A 23,366-nucleotide genomic window follows, 5' to 3' on the forward strand; every position below is an offset into this window, starting at 1 on the left:
CTTGGCCCCTTCTTGTGGAGGCCTCAATTGCTTGGCTTCACATCCCAAATGTCAGCCCTATACTTGTGAGCCCCCAAAGCTATCCTGCATCCCCCCAGGGGTTGCAATCCTCAGGTTGAGAAATACTGATCTAGAGGAGTTCTGAACCCCCTGAAAACCCTTGCATAACCCTAGAAGTCTGCCAGGCTGACAGCCTTTCCGGACCCCTGGGCAAGGCTGGGGTGGGGGGCTGTTTCGCATCCCTGGAAGAGGTGGGGCCTTGAGCAGAAGGGGTGAGGCTGAGGTAACCAGCCCCCAGCATCTCCCGGACCATGGTGTGCCCCCCCATTCCTTAATGCTTCCCAGAGCATGCTGAGTGGTGCTCTGCAAGTGGTTTAAAGGGCCGGAGACTCTATCCACCACCGCTGCCACACTAGTGGTAGCCGGAAGCTCTGCACCGTTTTGTATCATCCAGACCTGGAGCAGTTGTCTGTCTCCTTTGCTCCCACCCTCCCTCCTTCTGTCAGAAGGCCTGGCCAGAGTACCTGTATCCCTGGCTGAGAGCCACTGTCCTATACTACAAGAGCAGGTCGTTGGATGCAGAGCTGGGAGGGAGGATTGCTTTATTGTCCTTGAAAACAGGCTCAAGTATAGCAACTCTGGCCATGCTGGACAGTAAACAGCATCAACGGAACTCAATGGATCAGCTCTGTGTATTTGCACATCTATGAAAATTACTGGATTAATTGGCAGGTTATTCTCCTTACTGAGGATCCAGCCCCGACAAAGCTTCTTTCTTGAGACTTTAATAGAATATTTTGGTACTTTTTATTATGTTTTATTCCAAGGTTATTGCTGCTCTGAGTGCACAACAATGCCCTTTTTTCCTTGCATACAAACAATACAGCCATCTGTGTTTATACTCACGGCTTTTTTCTTCTATGCTTTTTGCTATTATGTATCACTCTTCTTCTGTGTGCATTTGTTTGGGATAAAATAAGCAATTATTTTAAAAAGTTATGCAATGTGCATTGTTCCCTGGGTAGGATGTGATTGTATTACCTTGAACGGACAACTTCTTCTGAAACTTTATACGTGTTTGAAATGGCAAGTTACCGACTGCTAAAACCATTTCTATATGTATTGTGATCCTGATGCTGACGCAGAGGGAACAGCCAACAATGCCAATAAGCGTGGAAGCATGTAAATTGGGGAAGAAGCTAGGCTCCAGTCTGAAAATAAATCTGGTAACTTCCAGTCATAAATCTTTAAGCTCCTCAATACAACACTGCGCTATCAAAGACTTCATACAGTGCTTTGTCACATACAAAGTAGATCAAGGTTAAAGAGGCACAGCCTTCAGAGATAATCTGTGCTCACGCTGTTCCCTAAAGGGAGTTCAGTCTTCTCTTTACCTTTGCTCTGTGGTATGGAGTGGAGACAGGTTTGGGCCCTCACTCTATAGGAACACTGCGCACAGGTGAGGACAATGAGTTGGCTCCGAAATCCCCAGGGTATGTCTACACTGGCGGCTTCTTGCGCAAGAACATCTTGCGGAAGGGTTCTTGTGCAAGAAGTCTTGCACAAGAAAATGTCCACACTGCCATGTGCGAGCTGTGCTTTTGCGCAAGAGTTCCCATGGCAGTGTGGATGCTCTCTTGCGCAAGAAAACTCTGGTGGCCATTTTAGCCATAGGGCTTTCTTGAGCAAGACATCCCTGCCGAGCATTCACTCTGCCCTCTTGTGCAAGAGCTCCTGCGTAAGAGGGTTTACACCTGATAAAAAAAGAGAGTGTAACTCTTGCACAAGGAGCCCTCTCTTACCACGCTGTACTGTAAATTTCCTTGCGCAAGAGCAGGCAGGCAGTGTAGACGGTCTGTAGATTCTTGCGCAAGAACGGCCGTACTTGCGCAAGAAGCCGCGAGTATAGACAAAGCCCCAGAGTACAAAGATAGTATGAAGGGTTTATGAACAGCTACGCTAGCTAAAGATGCTCCTCTCTCATTTCTCTGCCTGTAAGCCACCTTGTGGGGTCTGCTTAGACCCCCCACCACCAGAGACTTTCCAAAGCTTTCCAGAGTGTTGTCCTTATTTTACAGATGAACCAAGCCTAAATGAGGTCCAGCTAAAGTTAGTTGTGAAAACCAACCAACCAACCAACCCTTGGTCTCCTCATTACTGTTCCTGTGTAGCACTAGAAAACATTTTCTTTACCATTAAAAACACACACACACATATCTCTGAATGAAGGTGCTCATGGAAAATCTTCCTTCTTTACGTTGAAAAATCTACCAAAGGCTTATTGGTGACAGAAGCAGCAAGCGGATCTCCACATTGCCAATGAGAACTACTTTTAAACTTCAGAGGCAGCAGCTTCCTCTGCGAACCATCAAACCTCTCTGTTTTCTTCCATGAGCATCATTCCTCTGTCTGCTACTTCCCCTCATCCTCCTGCATTTGCTGGCTACCTAACCCGACCCATGCCTTCCTATGCAGTTTTAAAGCATATTTTCATGATGATTCTTGTTCTTGCCTGCTCCTCCTTGCTGAAGCACAGTAACTGGTGCTTGCCTTTGGCATCTATGCACACCTATACCCACAAGCAACGATAACTTCCAAGGCCCCTGAGCAAGGCATGGGGGGACAAGTGGCTCTGCGTTCCTGGAAGGGGTGAGGCCTGGAGAAGCTAGCCATGAGTGCTGCCTGGAGTGCCCCATGGCATCCCTTAATCCTGCCCAGAGCGTGGTGCACCTCCCCAGCCCTTAGCAGGGCCTGGAGCACACCATGCCACATTTAAAGGGTCCAGGGCTCTGGCTGCAGCGGCTGCCTCCATAGCTACAGTGGCTGCCATAGTAACAGCGGAGGCTGGGAGCCCAGGCCCTTTTGAATCTCCAGGCCCCAAGGAAACTGCCCTCTTCCCCTTCCCACCCCATCAGTAGGCCTGCCTACACTATGGTCCTTTGTGTGGTTAGGCAGCTCTTCTGAAACAAGGCTGTAGCTGGCCCTGAGTACTTCTGTGCCCTCCCCACAAGTGCAACAACTAGAATTGAAAAGACGACACTCCAAGTAGTAATGGGTAAACATCAGGGCTACGTCTACACTGGCCCCTTTTCCGGAAGGGGCATGTAAATTTCATGAGTCGTCGTAGGGAAATGCGCAGGGGATTTAAATATCCCCCGCGGCATTTAAATAAAAATGTCCGCCGCTTTTTTCCGGCTTTTAAAAAAGCCGGAAAAGAGCGTCTACACTGGCCCCGATTCTCCGGAAAAAGCGCCCTTTTCCGGAGGCTTTGAAGTAGGAATAAGAGCCTCCGGAAAAGGGCGCTTTTTCCAGAGAATCGGGGCCAGTGTAGACGCTCTTTTCCGGCTTTTTTAAAAGCCGGAAAAAAGCGGCGGACATTTTTATTTAAATGCTGCGGGGGATATTTAAATCCCCTGCGCATTTCCCTACTACGACTCATGAAATTTACATGCCCCTTCCGGAAAAGGGGCCAGTGTAGACGTAGCCCAGGTGATGTGGATGCCTGGTCATGTCCTACCTGTGTTGTCTGAATCACCTGAGGATGCAAACTTAGGCTACTTGGATATTTCTACCTCCCATCTCTGACTTGAACCCGGGACTACAAAGATGACTAGAAAGGAAAAATACTGTTTCGATGAGTTATTATCTGAACTGATTTGAATATCCATACTTTTCAGGAGAACTCAGAATGGACTATTTCTGTGATGATTGACATCCTGGCTAATAACAGGGTCCAAACTGATAACCTACACACTTCCACTCCTTGAACTTCAAACTACACTCTTTAAGAAGGGCTGTAACAGACTTGAATCCTCTCTAGAGCCATCAGAAGGGAATGCTTAGTGCATAGTGACCAGTAGGTTACACTTCCAAGGCAGAAACAGATTTTTTCTACTCACATATCTGTTACAATGGTCACTGAACAGGGGGGCTATGTCTACATTGGCAGGTTGTTGTGCCAGAAATATGCAAATGAGGTTAAGCAGGAAATATCCTCATTTGCATACCTAATGAGCTACCATTTTTACAGAAGAGGCTCTTGCACCAGAAAGAGCATCTACACTGCCCCTTCTTGCACAAGAAAAACCCTTTTGCACAATGCCCATATTCCTGAAAATAATCAGGAGTAAGTGAACTTTGCCATTAATCTGACCCTATGTGGTGTTTGAGAATGTAATGGTCTTCACCGTGGGTCTGGTTGGAAAGCATGGTCCCAGCTGTAACCCATGCCTGAGAAAGGAGTTGTAGGAAGGGAGCCCAGGTCCTCCTGTTCCACCAGGCTCCAACTCAGGGCCCTTTGGGCTACTAGTAGCCTGGCAACTAAGTCTGCTTTAGTCCATTCTTCTTAGAGGCCCCTTCTCCTCACAGTTGGTTTAGTCAAAGGCCTTCACAGAGTGGGGAAATCCAAACCAAAGGAAGTAAAAGGGAATTATTAAGGGCCAGAGGTTCCATCCCTCTCTGGTTGCCTCAGGAAAACCCCCTTCTTCAGTCGTGTCAGAGCTTTCAGGATTCCCTCTGCCCTGCTGGCACTCTGGGCTACAAGTCTATTCCCCTACTGCTCTGCCACGCTACACCACCACCCCAGGCATGGGCCAATTACCTGCTTTTTAATTCCTTCAGCAGATGGCCCATAAGCTGCAGGTGTGGTAGGGCTGTCTGAGCCCAAAATAATCCCTTAACTCCTTGCTCCCCAGTGTGGAGTTTGTACACTCCATACCACACAGCCTGTACAGTGCATATAGGGCTACTAGGGGCAGGGTGTGAACAAAATGGCCCCTGGTGGGTAGGAATGCAGAAGGAGGGGGAAAGGACTGGGGGGAGCAGGGGCTGGGTTGTCAAGTGTAGGCTCTGGCCAGGAGATGCTTACCTAGGCAGCTCTCAGCCAGCAGGTCCCTCAGTCATGCACCCTGCCTGCCATTCACAGTAACCAGCTGAGGGGGCCAGATGCCTCTCTGAGCAGCAGAACCAGGGGCGGGCTTTGTGCACTACCCCACCCCCAGCCCAGTCTTAAAGCTCCCATTGGGTGGCTTCTGAACAATAGGAGCTGCCTGTTTACAGGGCAGGCAGCACGTGAAGTTCCTGGGCCCTAGGGCTTATGTGTCTCAGAGCAGCACAAGGTCCCCCTAAGGTAGCCACTTTAAATGGCATGTGAGAGGACTGGGCAGGCAGGGAGCCTAACTGAGGGACAGGATTGGCTGCTGGCTGGGAGCTACATAGGTAAGCTCTTCCTAGCCTGAGGCATCCCAGCCTGTCCCCCTTCTCCTGTCCCTATAGCCCCATGTAATCCAAACTCCTCTGAACCCCTGCAGCCATACCCTACATAATCCAAACCCTCTGAACCCTGGCTTCTGGTCTCCACATCCCCTCAAGTCACAACCCTTCTTGCCCTATGTCACAGCTCAAACATGTGCACCTCCTCCTGTACCCGTGCCCCAAGTCACAACCCCCTTCCAGACCCAGCAGAGGCTCTTGTGCATTTCAAAGACTGAATGCCACGTAATCCCCTCCAAATTCCCTGCTGGCCCTAGGCTCCATGCAGCGCTTCCGCTTTGAAATGTACAAGAGCCCCAAACTGCCTCCCCCCAAAAGTCCCTCCGCTTCTCCCCCTACCTCTACTTGCTGTCTCTTTCTAATCGAGGCAGCAACATGGGGGGGAAGCGACTAGTTGGCTAGTGTGTCGACTATCCAATAAACTTTGGCTTCTCAGATAGTTGACTAATTGATTAGTCACTTACATCCCTAATCCCTAGCTCTAACTGGGGAACAGCCTCAGTTGAGAGCGAGAACCCTGCATGGTTTCGGTGTCACAAAAGCAGACTCTGAGCTGCTTACCAGGGACAGAAAACATTGGAAACAAAGGGGCAGGATTGAAGCAACATTCTGATTATTGAGGAAGATTGGGGATAGGGATCAGGACCAGGAAGGTAGAAAGCCAGCACACTGCAAGAAAAACACAAGTCAGTATCAAATGGCTTTGAAGTCAGATAGTTGAGTCTCACTTAGGTCAGCTTTGTAGTGATGAGGGAAGGGAGGGGCAAAGATTAGACATGGCACAGAATCTTGCTCTGAACAATCAGGTTTCTTTGGCAAGTGTGCAATCATGCAATTGATCATTTAGCCATATAACAAATGCAATTGATCAGGGTGGGAGTGAAAGAGAAGATGGAGGAATTTAGGATGTTCAAGGTTGCAGCAGCAGGTAAAAAAATGCAATTTTCCCTACCTCTAGGGCTGTGGATGCCAGGGAGAGATGACCCTTCCCAGCCTCGGTTCTGTGACTGCTTTTGTAACCCATGTACCTAATAGGGATATATCTCCTTAAGAGACCTACTTTCCCCTATGGGGGAAAGTAGTAGTAAGTTGTGCCTGGGTCACTGTTGCTAGGTGGATTTAGCACGCCACACCCAGAAACTTCTGGAGTTGGGTGTGGTAATTGTGTGGTCAGCTCCAATAGGTTCTGTGCCTAGTGCTGGGATCAGACACCATTAGCAAGCAGGCAGAGCAGCTGCTTTGCTAAGGGCCACGTGTCCTGTGTGAGCTGGGAGAAGCTGAGCTCAGGGGCAGAAAGCAGGCTGCTGTTCCTCACCCTGAAGCAGGTTAGTGATGTTGTTAACCCTTTACCATGGAACACGGGAAGTGTTAGTTACAGCAAAAGGAAACTGGGAAGGAAAATGACTTCTGAGTTAGTTCTATGCTTTGAACATTGTTCAGAATTTAGTCAAACTGTTCTAATTCACTTTCTCAGCTGGTGTGATTCTTCTGTTTTCTTTAAATGTAGACGGGGAAAGAGTCGTTTCCATGTTGTTTATATGGAACAGCTTTTATATTGTAACTAGGCTTTCTTTAGGGCTGCATTCTTGTGACCTATCTGAGTGGTTAATTGGTGAGCTGGCTGTTTAGCAGTGCTCCACAGCGGAGGAAATGCTGCATGGATTCCTACTGAGGATTTCTACCAGCCAGTGGAGAGATGATTCAGACTCGGCATAGTGTGTGGATTTGGTGATCAAAGACACTCCTGAAGAAGTGCAGGGTTCAGAGTGTGAGAGAGGGCTGTGGACTGGAACAGGGATCGGACTGCAGGAGGGTGAGGGCTCCACTGGGGGGGGGGGGTGCACTCCGGGGTGGAGACTGGGATGAGGGATTTGGGATCCATGATATGGCTCCAGGCTGGAACCAAGGGGTCCAGAATCCAGGCAAGGTTTCAAGACATGGGCAGGAGATGGGGATGCAGCAGGTGGTGCAGGCTCTGGGAATTGGGTGTGGAAGTAGTTTGAGGCCTGGGGCAGGAAGTTGGGGTCAATGTTCCCTCTAATTTTTTCTATCTGTGTGCAAAGGGGGGAGGGATAGTTCAGTGGTTTGAGCATTGGCTTGCTAAACCCAGGGTTGTGAGTTCAATCCTTGAGGAGGCCATTTAGGGATCTGGGGCAAAATCTGTCAGGGATGGTACTTGGGCCTGCTGTGAAGGCAGGGGACTGGACTCAATGACCTTTCAAGGTCCCTTCCAGTTTTAGGAGATAGGCATCTCCATTCATTTAGAATACATTTTATGTGCACTGAGGCATGTGTGGATGTGTACCACCAGTGGAAACATATGCTGCCAGCTGTGGGCTCTGTGGGTGCTCTGCTAATCAGCTGGGTGGCAAGTAGATTTCAGCTGGTTGCCCCATTCACCAGCAGCGCACACATGTGCAATGCGGGACTTGTGCCTGCACAATGCAGGTCTTGCACATGCGCGGTGCGGGGCTGGCAAGTAGGTTTCGCCGCCATTTGTCAAGCCCTGATCATCACCATCAGGAGGGTATGTATGATATTCTTGGTACTTTAGTTCTCTTGGGAATTGTATATCTCCTTGTAAACCCAGAGGAGAGAGTGAATTCAGCTATAGAGGGAAAATAATGTTATAAGAATACATTAGAACTCATTCCTGACATAATTTGGGGTGCTGGTATCATAAGAGTTCTAAAGATAATATTGAAGGATTGCCTGGCAAATATCTCTGTTCCTCCAATTGGTATAATCCTAGAGAATCATAGAATACTAGAACTGGAGGGACCTTGCCCTCATGGCAAGACCAAGCACTGTCAGATCATCTTTGATAGATGTCTATCCAACTTGCTCTTATATATCTTCAGTGGTGGAGATTACACAACCTCCCTAGGCAATTTATTCCAATGTTTAACTACTCTGACGATTAGGAAGTATTTCTTAATGTCCAATATAAATCTCCCTTGCTGCAGTTTAAGCCCACTGCTTCTTGTCCTATCATCGGAGGCCAAGGAGAACAATTTCTCTCCCTACTCCTTGTGACACCCTTTTAGATACCAGAAAACTGCTATCATGTCCTCTCTCAGTCTGTTCTTTTATAAATTAAACAAGCCCAATTATTTCAGTCTTCCCTCATAAGTCATGTTTTCTAGATCTTTAATAATTTCTGTTCCTCTTCTCTGGACCTTCTCCAATTTTTCCACATCTTTCTTGAAATATGATGCCCAGAACTGGACACACTACTCCAGTTGAGGCCTAATCAGCATAGCGAAAAGCAGAAGAATGACTTCTCATGTCTTGCTCACAACAGTCCTGTTAATGCATCCTAGAATCATGTTTACTTTTTTTGCAACGGTGTCACACTGTTGACTCAAATTTAGCTTGTGGGTCCACTACGAGCACCAGATTCCTTTCTGCAATACTCCTTCTTAGAAAGTTGCTTCCCATTCTGTATGTGTGAAACTGATTGTTCCTTCCTAAGTGGAGTACTTTCCATTTGTCCTCATTAAACTTCATCCTATGTACCTCAGACCATTTCTGTGGTTTGTCCAGATCATTTTGAACTTTGACCCTATCTTCCAAAGAATGTGCAACCTCTCCCATCTTGGTATCCTCTGTAAACTTAAGAAGCATACTCTCTGCCAATATCTAAATCATTGATGAAGATATTGAACAGATATCTGAGCTTTTAGTTATCTTTTTTGAAAAGTCAGTTACCTCCTCTATCAAATCCTTGAGTATTCCAGGGTGCATTTCATCAGGCCCTGGTGACTTGAAGACATCTAACTTGATTTTTAATTTGTTCTTTTTTTATTTTAATTTCAAAATCTACCCCATTTGCATTAGCATTCATTGTGTCGGGCATCCCATCACTCTCAATCTTCTTGAGAACAAACTGAAACAAAGAAGTCATTAAGCACCTCTGCCATTTCCAAATTTCCTGTAGTTGTTTCTCCCTCTCCACTGAGCAATGGGCCTATTTTGTCCTTGATCTTCCTCTTGCTTCGAATATATTTGTAGAATGTCATCTTGTTATCCTTTGTCTCTAGCTAATTTGAGCTCATTTTGTGCCTTTACCTTTCTAATCTTACCCCCTGCATATTTGCATTATTTGCTTATATTCATTCTTTGTAAATTGACCTAGTTTCTACTTTTCATATGACTCCTTTTTTTTAATTTTTAGATCATGTAAGGTCTCCTGTTTAAGCCAAGGTGGTCTCTTCCCATACTTTCTATGCTTCTTATGCAATGGAATAGTTTGCTTTTGGACCCTTAATAATATCCCTTTGAAAAAAATTGCCAGCTCTCTTAGGTTGTTTTTCCTTAGTCTTGCTTCCCATGGGACCTTACCTAATAGCTCTCTGAGGGCACGTCTACATCACAGGGCTAAAGCTGAAATAAGCTATGCAACTTGAGCTAAGTTAGTTGCGTAGCTTAAGTTGACTAGCTTATTTCAACAGTTGGTGCTGTCTACACCGCAGGAAGTCGAAGGAAGAAAACTTTTCCTTCAATGTCCCTTACTCCTCGAGGAATGAGGGCTACAGGAGTCAGACATTATTTCAAAATAATGGCTTGCAGTGTATACATGCTCTTTGTTATTTTGGAATAACATCAGTCATTCCAAAATAACACTGCTATATAGACATAGCCTGAGTTTACTAAAAACTGGCTTCCTGAAATCCATTGTCTGTATCTTGCTGTTCTCCTTTCTGCCATTCCTTAGAATCACGAACTCTATGATCACTTTCACCCAAGCTACCTTCCGCTTTCAAATTTTCAATCCGTTCCTCCCTATTTGTTAAAGTCAGTTCTAGAACAGCTTCTCTCCTAGTAGTTTTCTCAATTTTCTGAAATAAAACATTATCTTGAATGCAGTTCAAAAAATTATTAACTAATCTGTGCCCTGCTATGTTAGTTTCCCAACATTGTCTGGATAGCTGAAGTCCCCCATCACCACCAAATCCTGGGTTTGTATGACTTTGTAAGTTTTAAAAAAAAGCCTCATCCACCTCTTTTTGCCTGGGCAGGTGGTATGTAGTAGACCCTTAGTATGACATCAGCCTTGTTTTTTACCCCTTTAACCTAATTGAGAGACTCTCAACACGTCTGTCTCCTATGTCCATGTCCATCGCCACCTCAGACCAAGTGTATACATTTTTAATATATAAGGAAACACCTCCTCCTTTTCCCCCTGACTATCCTTCCCAAGCAACCTGTACCCATCTATACCAATATTCCAGTCATGTGTATTATCCCACCAAGTCTGATACAACTATATTATAGTTGTTTATTTATTAACACTTCAAGTTCTTCCTGCTTATTTCCCCAACTCCTTTCATTTGTTTACAGACATCTAAGATACTGATTTGATTGTTGCTCCCCTTCCCCAGTTCTTCCTTCTCCCTCCTTTTTTTTTATCTCTGCTATTATAGCCCATGCTCCCTCCCATTTCCGACCCATCTCCCAGGTCTCTGTGTTTTTCACTTACCTGTGGACTTTGGTCACCTGCTCCTGTTGAACCTAGTTTAAAGCCCCCCTCACTGGGTCAGCCAGTCTGTGTCCAAATAATTTCTTCCTCTTCCTTGATAGGTTAACCCCATCCCTACTTAGCAGTCCTCCTTGGTACAGCATCCTGTAGTCAAGGAAGACAAAGCCCTCCTGGTGACACCATCTTCACAACCAGGCATCCACATAGACTGCCGGTCACCCATGCAAAAGTAGCTCTAGAAATCAAAGATTGTCTCTTGAGTTCCCACCCTGATCCCACCACACATCACTGGAACCTACCGTAGTTTACATTGTGCTTCACCCCCCTCTATCAGCAGTTACCATTTGCCTCTGCTGGAAGGTAAAATACAGCATTCGTTTGGATGAACGCTTTCTGTGATCTGAGTGGGTGATACGTGTTATGGTACCATTTCTACAGCAATGACATACATCTTGTTCTGTTGCACCAGAACTCATCAGGAGCACATTTTTCTTTTATGAAAAGCCAACTGAGCTGCTTAGTCCTGACAATACAACATAGAAACCTGAGCCTCCAAAATGTGAAATGAAACCAGCACACTATTTGGTTTTCATTCCTCACTGTGATATCTCTTATTTTCTATAAACTCTTCCCCTTCAGGTGTCTGTTTGCAGAAAGTGAGGTAGAGCACTGTGGACATGCTGAATCTTTATCAGCTGTACAGTGTTGGTGCCTTGTTCAATATTGTAGTTCTCTTGATCTTTGTCTTCACTTTCCATTACTTTTTGTGACTGTTGGTCTCTCTTCTCAGTCATCTTGATTGACACTTTTTAGGTAATCTGTATCTGACTTTAGTAGCAAATCAGATGTTTTGAAAGCAAGCAAACAGCAGGTGCTCTTGTGTGAGAAAAGAGGTTGATACCATTAGTGACTGGGGAGTTTATTGCATAGCTTCCTTTGTTGTAGAAGCTAAGCCTCAGACAAAAAGGCCCTTAACACACAAATATTAAGCCAGATTCTTACCTCTTTCTAATAATGAAGAGTACCATGCAGCATGACTGAGCCCCCTGAATTCAATAGGGATACTCTTAAAGGAAGACACAGTAGTAAAAGAACTTTCATCTGTTGCATTGATATGTTAATTTTGTTGCTCCACACCTCTTAACCTCTGAAAAAATCAAACTTCTGCCATCTTGCTTCAGACACCTTCTGCAAGGCAATTGCAAATTTAACACAATCAGATTAGGATTGAATAAAGACTTAGAATGGTTATCTCACTACAAATGTGATTTTTCCCTCTCTTGGTATCCACACCTCCACATCAGCTGCTTGGTATGAACCACATTCACTCTGATTTGGCCTTGTTAACATTGGTCCTACATTCAATACATAAATTCTTGCTTTTGATATACTAGTACATATATCTCCCTACTTCTGTGATTGCTACTCCATGAATCTGATAGTGTTTTTTACCCATGAAAGACTGTCTAAATAAATCTGTTAGTCTTTATGGTGCCAAAGTGCTCCCCGTTGTTTGTTTTCAGACACTCTATCTGTTTTCATATGAAATGAATGAGAGGACTATGCAGCACTTTAAAGACTGGTATCTATTCTTTAGGCTGTTTACAGTTCCAATTGAGTTAAAAAAACTTTTGTCAGTCACAGGTGCTCAACTCCACCCCCATCCCCCAATAACAAAAGTTTTTCCCTGGTAAGTGAAGTGTGACTGCTGCTTTCTTGGCAAGAGCATTCTCCTGCAGACAAAGCAAAACCCACTTGTTGAGGGATAGCACTTTTGCTGACAAAATTCTTCTGACAAACAGCATTTGCATGTGTGGACTTTTAGCAACAGGGCTTTGTCGATACAGTCTTGTCACTAAAAGCTGTGTAGTACAGACCAGTGGTTCCCAACCTGTGGTCTGCGGTCCCTTGTGGTCTGTGATGGTATTGCGAGGGGATCTGTGGAAAGTTTAAATATAAGGACTGGGCCCACCGTGGTTGAGTTCGATCCTTACTTTTTCTTGTTCTTCTTTCCTTTTTCCTTTTCTTCCCCGGGGATGACTGTCTGTGAAATTGTAATTGATTGAAAAGGGCTCTGTATGCTCAAAAAGGTTGGCAACCATTGGTATAGACAATTCCTAAAAATTGAAACAATTGTCTTATTGTGTCCTCCATGTGGCAAGTAGAATTGTTCCTTAAATTATAGGAATTGCATTGCAAACTTCATGTATACATTCTGAATGCACTTAATTTCAGCGCAAGTAAAAAAAAAAATCATCACTTTTAGGGGGAATAGGAATAGCTAATCACTGCAGAATGGGGACTTTAATCCCTTTCCTGTATAGTTCGGGATAAATACAAACAATGACATTCTTACTGTAACTGATGTTCAAAAGCTACTATGCCTCTAATAGCCTAGCAAAACCTTTTAGGAATTGGGTTATTGATTTTTATTTATTTATTTATTTATTTATTAATCCAACCAATATTTCTCTGGAGTAACTGAGAGAAAACATGGATAGGTCATAGATTAGTATACTAAATCCTTCTGAATCTTAGCACTCTGCTAGGGCCTGCTCCAATGGAGTCATTCCCTGGACTTGAATTGAGTTTTTGGATCAGGACCTTGCACCATGTAGAATGACACCACACTTATGCAATGCTTTGGAATTGACTGTTTGATTTCTCTCTCCTTCCCCCCCCCCCCCACACTGAGCTATTAAAATAAACTAGAATAAACATATATATTTAGAAATGCTTCACAAAACCTAATATATTTTCATTATTGCAATACTGCAGATACAACTTTGTAGCTCTCCTCTGAGAATACTTTTCAAATAGCTTTACTAGTCCTTACATTGCCCCTAGAAATCCTTTGGAGAATCAGTATGGGATTGTCAGTAATATCTTAGCAGTACTTATCTGTGGTATAGCACACGATAAAAATCCGCAAACACTGTCATAAAGCCTAATTCGTTAAAAAGGGGGGGGGGGTGGAGAAGGCTGATTTTTTTCCTAAGGTTTCACTGTAGGTACTGCAATGCAGTAATCTGCGCTCAGCATAAATTATTCTCCAGCTACTGTTTCTCTCCCTTTGCGAGTGGTCACTTCTCCCTGATACATCATGAGAATGCACAGTGCCAGCAAGCGAACATCCGTGCTTGTAAAGCTGTGATTTGGCTAAGAAACCTGGAGGAAGAGCACTCCGCTTCTCTCTCACTTTTTCTGTCTCCACTCGTGTGTTAAGGTCATCAGTTACATGAAAGGCACAGAAATGTCAAGTTATTAACATGGACATCACTGCTCTTGAACGTTAAAGACATTCTGTGTTTCCCATCAGGGGCTGCATTTTTGTTTGTTTGAAAAAAAGGTATTGGACTTTAAAGGCAATATGTGGGGATGTGACTAGTACGCATACAAAAGCACTTCCCAGACTGCCTTGTTACATTATGCTTGGGGAAAGCCCTGGGAGGGGGTTACAATACTTCAAGACTTTCTCATTCACCATGTCCTGTCTTACTTTCTGTAAATGACAGGGGCTAAGGACTAGTTATGAGGCATCCACTCACATAAAATATTCTGGTACAGAAGAGCAAGATATATTCAAGGAGGATAGGTCCATTAATATTTAATAGCCAGGATGGGTAGTAATAGTGTCCCTACCCTCTGTTTCAGAGGCTGGAAATGGATCCTGAGAGGGATCACTTGATGTTTACCTATTCCATTCACTCCCTCTGGGGTATCTGACATTGGCCACCATTGGAAGACAGGATATTGAGCTAGATGGATCTTTGGTCTGACTCAGTATGGCCTTTATGTTCTTAACTTCTAGTCCATAAACAATTACTCACTTCTACAGAGTTTATAACTAGGAGTCCCAAACTCCTGGCTCTTTCCTTCAATAGAATCCTTGAAATGATAAAATACCTGACTAGGCTATGAGTATATTTATAACCAGAAGAACCACAGCAATCAATAACAGACATTTGTATTTGTCTCCTGTCAATTTTTCTTGGCTATACACTAGACATGAATGATGAGACTTGGATAAGAACCCTGACAATTGATGGCTATGAAGACTTCTGTTTTCTTCCCAAAGGAGCTCTTCTCTGGTCTTTCTCAAAACTCACCATCATCACGAACTCTCCCTGTGTTACGCTTATAAGAAGCACACAGGATCTTAGAGAAAAAGGCAATGGGCCACATTTATTAAGAATAGAAATAGTAAAGCAGCTAGCATATTCATTCTCTCTCTCTCTCTCTGGGTACAGCTAGACTACATCTGTTTGTTGGAAAAAGCAATGCAAAATGCGCTCTGCAAACAATATAGCTGTTTTCAAACATTCCATGACTTGATAACATGAACTATTATACATTTCAATGATTATCTAAATAAATATAGCAGTACTGAGAGTTAACATAGGGTGTCCACATTGAAATGTAACAACGTTGAGGTGACATGTATTGAATAATGCAAACAGAAGAATATGTACACAACTCGTAGGTAATATGCTTGTTAGATTTGGCATATAGGTACACATTTAACATGTGCATCAGTTGTAGCACAGATTGTCACACCCGATCCTCATTTTTCCCTCCACACATTGTCTGGTTGGTGTGTGAGGCATGCACAGAATACAAGACTTTCCCACCACTTCCTGATAGTCCAGGGAATGGGATGAAAAGCAAGATGTGTCTTGGAGTTCATGGCTGCTGTCCCCCACCTCCCCCCACACACACTCTCCTGAAATTTCTCCCTCGAAGACCGCTCCTGCCCTGGCATTCTGCCTTTGGCTGGGCATGGAGCCCTGGTGGAGTTTAAAAAAAAAAAAAGGGGGGGGGGGAGAGAAAAGTGAATCCGATCCTTGCTTTTAAACTTTCTGGACCCCCTACAGTACCATCGCAGACCACCAGGATATGTGGACCAAAGGTTGGGAACCACTGAGATGTTGTATCAATAACAACTCGTTCTGATGCTGGCTTCTTCTCCATTGTGTCCTGAACAAGCCACTTGTTATCATTTTTAAGATCCTTCCGGACTAAGGCTTGCTTGACACTAGAAACTTGTGTTGGAATAACTTCATTGCTTATGGAAGTTTTGCTTATGGAAATTTTTTTAGACTCTTGAGTGATGGACTTAGATCAGCATAACTCCCAGTGTAGAAAATGCTATGTTGATGGGAGGGATTTTCCTGTCAACATAGTTACCACTTTTCACCTGGTTACCTTCTTTAATGGCAATCTGCTGACAGGTTTTGATGTACAGGTCTTGGTTCTTCTGGATCCTGTCACTCACTCAACTTTATTTTTTCCAATGGATTTATTTGGCGGTGCCTCCACCCCCCTCACTCCTTCCTGGCAGGGTCACCAGGGCAGCTTGGGAGGAAAATTCTAACCCAGGGGAATCCCCACGTACTTGCCAGATAGTTGGAGACTCCCAGAAAATAACACAAACACATACACAATTATATTAAACAGGAGACAAATAACAGGGTAAAACACTATTTTTAGGATCACCGGTGTCCAGCAACTGTGAGATTAGTATCCTGTTGGTACGCGTAGTTTGTTGGGGCCCTTGATGACTTATGACCACAAAATTCTTCTCTGCAGTGGTTTAGCAGTGGGGCTGACTGACTCCAGTACAGCCCAAAGGCCTCACAAGTGGGAGAAGGTGGTAAATCCTTCCATAGGTTTAATATGCAGCAGGTTATAAACTTCCCAAACAAATTCCCTGACAGACTAATTTTTAAAAGATGGTGCACTTACACCTCCATGAATGAGCCTCAGGTTGAGAGATGACTCAGTTACTGAAGAGGGGCTGGTCTCTTCTGGCAAGGATCCTCTTCAGGCAGGAATCAGGCTGCTTCGGTTCCAGAATTTCCCCTCACCACAAAGGGGTGCAAGGTTCAAGGTGCAGGCCACACAACTGCACCAAAATTCAAACTAACCTCCTACCCCAGCATTCAGAGAGACACACAGCAGGCAGCAGCTCCGAACCAGCAGGCAGAGCAGAGCTGACTACGTGGTGACTGGATTCACCCAGGTTGCTGGAGAGCCAACTCAGCCTGGCTGGGGAAGCCTCCCAGCAAACTCCACAAACTGGGAATCAGTAGTGGAGAAATAAAACCCAGCCGAGGGATCCTGCCTTCAGGTCCCTAGAGGCTAGTTCTCAGGGGGAAACCCCGCACGCAGGCCTGGGGCTTACTACCTCCCACACAGCCAGTCCTCCCCTTGTCCTGGCTGACTCCAGACCCCTCAAACAATGGCTTCTCCTCCCCCTTCTGAACTCCCTGGGAGGGGCATCTCACTCCTTATGGGTTGCCAGCAGACTCTGTCTCTGGTAGGGAGGGGGAGCCAAGGCAAACTCAGTGCACCTCTCCCTGAGCTGCCAGCAGACAGAGCCCCAGGACTCTAGGTAAATCTCCTTGGGGGTTACACTTATGTATGGGGGAAAAGCTTCCTATAACAATCCAGAAAGCCATCCCGTCATTCTCCTTCTGACAAATCAGGATTTTAATGCCTCCAAACCCCTCAATATGTGGGTGGTTGATGTGCTCTGGTGTTTGTTACACTCTTCTCCATGTCAGCTTGTACTTATCCACATGGATATTATATCAACTGCCAAACACTCACCATACTTGGATTCAAAGCTTTCTGTAGGCGCAAACAGCCTAGGCTTATCTCAGTTACAGGTACAGTGCCTAGAACAATAAGGACCAGTCTCTGAAACCTTCTATCTGCTCATGCTAGTCACGTGCCCAATGCCTCCACAGTTAGTCTCAGAAGCATAGTTTGTATTTTTTTTCCAGAAATGTTTAGTAAGCAAACACATGGATTCTGGCCATGGACAAAGGACAAGCACACTTTGGCAATAATAGTGCACATGACAAACGCTTATGCCAATCTATGTTAACTGAAGAGCCAAGGGCCCCATACAGAATTCATTAGCACAACATGGAAGAGAGTTCTGATGGTGGTGATAATGCCGAGTAACCGAAAGGTGCAGGAATCTATATTTCTACCATGCATCTATTTTAGCACCAGGTGTTAATCTACAGTCATAGCACAGAACAATAAGGGTGGGAGTGAATTTGGAAGTGAAGAATGTGGGTTTTCTTGTGCATGACACTATCCTAGTCTAGAACTCTTTGAGACAATACACAGAATAGGAACAAACCATGTATCCATCCGCCCCCCCCCCCCCTCCCCCATGGAAACTGGAGAGGTTTGGGTATGCACAGTGATGTGTATCCATATACGCAGAAGCCCTGGAGTAAAAATAATTCTGTAAACTTGGAAGCAAGACCTAATGGCGTAGATATCCTGGAATTCACATGCACGACGACTTCATTCTACCTTTGTGTACACTCACAACCTACTTTTCCATAAAAACAAGTTATCAAATGACCTTATTCATTTAAAATTGTTCACTGGATTCCAGGTGCTAAGATTGAATCTTCTATTTGAAGGCATAGAGCAGGATTACTCAACTATGGAAGCCCTGGGGGCCACAATTATACTCTCAGCGTATGCCAAGGGTGCAACTTAAGTGTGAGTTGCATATACATGCAAATATTTTATTTCATGGTGATAGGCATGAATACAAAGATTAAGGCAAGACTACACAACACGCAGGCCCCATTTAAGTCCATTCTTCTGATATTCATAAAATGCAATATTTACCCGATTTCCATCCATATGACAGAATTTTTAATGAGCAATGGCAGTCCAGGAATTTAACTAATAAAAAGCATTTCAACAGAAGACCATTATATTGATTCCTCGTTGTGGAGCATGTTAGTGGAGGCAGTGTTCAAAGGATTCCACCTGTGGGCCACATGTTGAGCCATGTGTAAACCCAAACCGTACCGTGGTCTGTGGGCCACGTATTGAGTAGCCCTGGCATAGTTTCATATTTAGACATCATAAGGATGAAACATTACTGAGCTAAACAGTCATTGTCTAAGAAAATAGTTCCAAATTTGTTAAATAGCTTAATATTATTGGCTATTGGAAAGGGGTGAACTGTTGAAAGTGTGTAAATATACTGATAACCAGTGAAAGTCATATGGAATCATTTGTGCAAGGGTTGGAGTGAACGCTCTCCATCGCTCTCCTAGGACACTAGATGGAGTTGTGTGGTAGAATATACTATCTATTCTGATGGCTGTGTGCAGCAATAACTTAGTTTAAAATAAATTGGTCAAAACTAGTGCATACTTTTTTACCTTCCAAAGGTATGCGGGCTCTGTGGATCTTGAGGTTTTTCCAGTCAGCAGCTGAAACATTATAGTACCATCCTCTCAGATCTTTCATTCAGCTTAATTGCTAGACATCTAAATTACTAACGTGCCCTGTTTTAGTGGCTGAACAGTAGATCACATTTAGAAATTCAAATACACAGGAGAAATCTGGAAAGGGGTGAAAAATGCTTACTGCTACACTTGCTCCAGAAAGCTTCAAAATTAAAACTACGTTGAGAAGACTACAGGAAGCTCACATTTCCTGAATTATTGTTTCAAGCTGTCTGCAGACTTGGCAGACCTTGATAGCACAGGCTGGCATTTGAGCTGCATTTCAAATGTTGACTTCATCATTCTAATTCGATGGTGTTTATAAATGAGATTCTGGAATTCAAGATGGCAATCTTTAGGCAAAATCACCTCATTTTACTCTTTGAAATGTACTTTATTTATGAATGTAGGTCACAAGATTCCCAGGTCTCTGACTTGCGCAATCAGGACATCTTAGTGGCCATATCTGCAATTGCATTATTGACCTTGAAACGACTTGAATCTATGAATAGAAAGGCTTAGATAAGATTGGCATTTGGCCTCAAAAGGGATTTCCAATATTTGATTTCTGGTTGACTTAGTTTCAAGGGATATTTTTTAAAGTAGGCATAAGTAATAATTATTGAAACTTCTATTAGTTTCAAGTTAGTTTAAAAAAATGTTTCAGAAGGCTAGCTGATTTAGTCTGTAACAGGCAAAACTTAAAAAACAACAAATAGTCTGATAGCACTTTAAAGACTAACAAAACATATAGCTGGTATTATGAGCTTTCATGGGCACAGTTCTGGACTTCCAACACTCTGGTCACCTGAAGAAGTGGGCTGTGCCCACGAAAGCTCATGATACCATCTACATGTTTTATTAGTCTTTAAAGTGCTACCAAACTATTTGTTGTTTTTTAAGTTTTTAAAAAAGTGTATCTAGTAAAGAATCAAGAGGAGATTCTGAGTTTAAAGGGAACTAAGTTTATCACTATAAATGGTAAATTAGGACTTGATCCTACTCTTTTCTGTGTCAGAGGGAGTGTTAATATTGACTTTTAAAGTGAGATGAAAAGGTCCCTTAATGTAACATCTGCTCTAGAAACCCACCATGCTGGACAAGAGTTCCATCTAACAGGAAGGTGCAGTCTTCTCTACTTACATTGTGTGAAGACCATGACTGACTGTGGATACCACATAAGTGGAATTCTTGTAAGACTGGGATGCTGAATTCATGACTAGCACCAAATCCAAACTGACATGAGGGGTATGGACAATTTATTTCACAATCATTCACTACCTAGTTGGGATGCCTCACCACAGCAATGTATTACTGGTCAGCCAGGCAGGTGATATTGTGGAAGATTCTGGAATTATCGGAACCAAATCAGCTGTTAATATTTTTCAGTTATGATTTTTACATATGTATTGAAGGCATGCTTTCAACTGGTTTGGTTTAATTTTTGAATCTATATTAATTAGGGAAATTAGCTTAAAACTGCTTCAATAAAGGGATGCATGCCAGGCTTTCCCAGTTAGGTTATCCTAGTCTCTGTGAAAAGCTGGTGAACACTAATTAGATTCAAATGCATGAGATTTCTGGGCTAAATGGGCTAAAAATTCACCTGAGAACCCAGCAGTACCTGGAGCATATTAAGGGCTTCCAACACTCAGTGGCTTCATTACATTTATATTAGTAATAGTTTACGAAAATTTATATTCTAACTGGTAAACTGGAGAGGGGATTCAAGAAACTGGTAAGGACTGCAGTTACGATAGAACTTGCTTTTATAATATTCCATAATGATGCATGCATGTGTTTGTAGTCTATTTCTATGTTAATGTTTTGGCTTTATGTAGGACATGAAAGGAAGAGTTTTATGATGGCATTTCCACGCTCTTCATTCAGTTCCTGTTGATTCTTATTGATAAATGAAGACTTGTCTTGATCCATGTAACATTACATGTAAATCTACAGAGCCAATGCCCACTATGAACTAACTGGCTATGTGGATACTATTCCTGGGTGCTAAATATTCCCTAGTGCATTTTGCTCTACTTCTGTTTTGAGATTTAGACCTTAGCATACTACAAACTTACTCTCCATCTGGTTAAGCCCTGAGAGGAGTTGTAGATCATATGCCTGTGTTGTATATCATGTATTGATCTGATGATAAATACTTACCTTTGATTTCTTTAACTTTGGCATTTTCCTTCTTTCCTTAAACAATTCCTAACTAATTCTCCTTTCTAGTGTTTTCAAAGCTTACAATATAGTGCCAAAGGAATGAGAAGGAGTTATGTCAACACAGGAAAAGGGGCTCCCTTCTTGATTCTGTTTTGGAGTAAAAATGATCTTGAAAATTAGTATGTTTAGCCACTTTCTTGTAACATGCAGTGGATCCTGTTCTGAATTCAGCACAATACAAACATGACCATCATGTGTGGGAGAAAATAGCATTTGGAAAACTTGAGTATTTAATGCATCCTGGCTAAGATTATTAATCATGTTGTTCTTGTAAATTTATTGGTCTTTGTACATTTTGATGATTGTACTTCTGTACCTTGTCTCAGATCTCTTTATGAATGGTACATCTTGTTTCTATAACTCCCCACCATAGTTAATTTACAGCAAACTACAATGTTCTATATTTGATAGGAGACTACAACATTCGATACCTCACTAAAAACATCTCGCTAAAATTCAGCCCACTATCAATAATAATGATGAGTACTGTGCTGAGCATATAAATCATTTAGAAACTCTTAAAGGCTAAAATCATTCTACCCGGCTAAGAATATTGGTCAAAGTCACTTGTGGGTGTGGTTTAGGCATGCTTTGTGCAGGGTGCTGTACAATTGTAGTCCCTACAAATATGGTGGCTGCTATCTTGACCAACACAGCTGTAGATTGAACCTGGGATCTCCATACATAAAAGCAGAAGTCTTGGTAGAGGGACCTACAGATCCAGACTTTCTAATGAAGAACTTTTAATAGCCTCATGTCCTCTTTCTGAGGCACAAAGGCAGACATCATGCACACTGCAGAATTATATATTTGAGCAGTCCCATTACATTAATGGAATATATGGTCCTTGCCGTGAAGAGTTCACAATCTGAGTATCGTATTAGCAATTAATATGAATTTTCCTTTCCTTTACTATTTACAGTTTAAATGATGAAAAGGAAACTGACAGGTGGTAAGGATTCACTGCATGAAAAGATTTACAAATCTAAAGCTAATACTAGAGGGGTTTTTTAATGTATTAACTCAGAGCCCCTTTTTACTCTGTATCCTAGAGCACATCACAGTAAATATTTGACTTTTATTACCTTTTAGTGAAATTAAACAATGGTGCCCAGTTCTAAGAAACTCTGTGCCTTTGCAAAGATTGAATTTGCAGCTTGAAATTTCAAGCCAATACCTCCAAACTCTCTTTTTTTAAGCCCTTTTATAAAACTCCAGCAATGTAGCAGCTCAGAGTAAAAAAAGGCTTTCGTAGCTCATTGTGTTATGAAGAAAGGAAACCAGTACTGCCTAAGTAATAAGTCTTACTGGTCCATGGAGTAGAATTTCTTTCACGCATGGAGGATTGAATTCATCTGCTCTCCAAAGAACTCCATTGTTCTGAACCAACGATGAGTTTGAATTGTTAAAGGGGAGGCCATTTTTGTTGTTGTTTTGCTTAAACTCCTGTGACCTACCCATGGTTAACTTTACCCTTTGGTGGTGTTATACCTACCACATTTTCACTAGAAACTGTTTGTTTTTTTTTCAGAATGACTAGTGAGGGAACGTGATGTGATGTGATATGGCACAAAATACATGGTCGAGGAGATGAGAACCCCCTGATCCATGCACAAGTATAAATGCATGCAATCCCAGAATGATAGAGCTAAAAGTAATCTATTCTACCCCTTGCCAAGATGTGAAATAGAACACTCACTTGAAAAATAACATATCTTAGGACCTATATTGAACCTACATTGAAATCAATATTGGCAAAGACAGATATGAAGATGATGTATAGAAATGGTTATTGTTCCTTTATTCTCAAACCTGAGATACTCTAGACCCATCCACAGTTTGAGCCTAGGGGCTGCTTTAACTCACTCCTGGCTCTAGTTCCTAACTCCGAGTCTACATTTATTTAATTCGATTAAGTTTGAATTAAAATACACAACTTCAGCTATGTTAAATTGTGTAGCTTAGGTTGTGTATCTTAACACGAATTTTGGCACCATCCACACTGCAGGAAATCAAAGGGAGCACACTCTCCCTTCGGCTTCCCTTACTCCTCGTAGAAGCAGGAGTAACGGTGCTGATGGGGATGCCCTCTCATTTCGAATTAGCATGTC

General features: G+C 43.1%; 1 long non-coding RNA gene across 1 annotated transcript in view; it reads left to right on the plus strand.

Moving 5' to 3' along the window:
- The first annotated feature begins 6,435 nt into the window (after window positions 1-6,435).
- Window positions 6,436-23,366, plus strand: part of LOC112546101 (uncharacterized) — a 52,191-nt gene continuing 35,260 nt past the window's right edge. Inside the window, exon 1 of the long non-coding RNA XR_012907028.1 lies at window positions 6,436-6,596. This is a non-coding gene — a long non-coding RNA (uncharacterized LOC112546101). The remainder of the gene's footprint in view (window positions 6,597-23,366) is intronic.

The sequence above is a fragment of the Pelodiscus sinensis genome, chromosome 13, assembly GCF_049634645.1.
Source record: "Pelodiscus sinensis isolate JC-2024 chromosome 13, ASM4963464v1, whole genome shotgun sequence".
Classification (NCBI taxonomy): Eukaryota; Metazoa; Chordata; order Testudines; family Trionychidae; genus Pelodiscus; species Pelodiscus sinensis.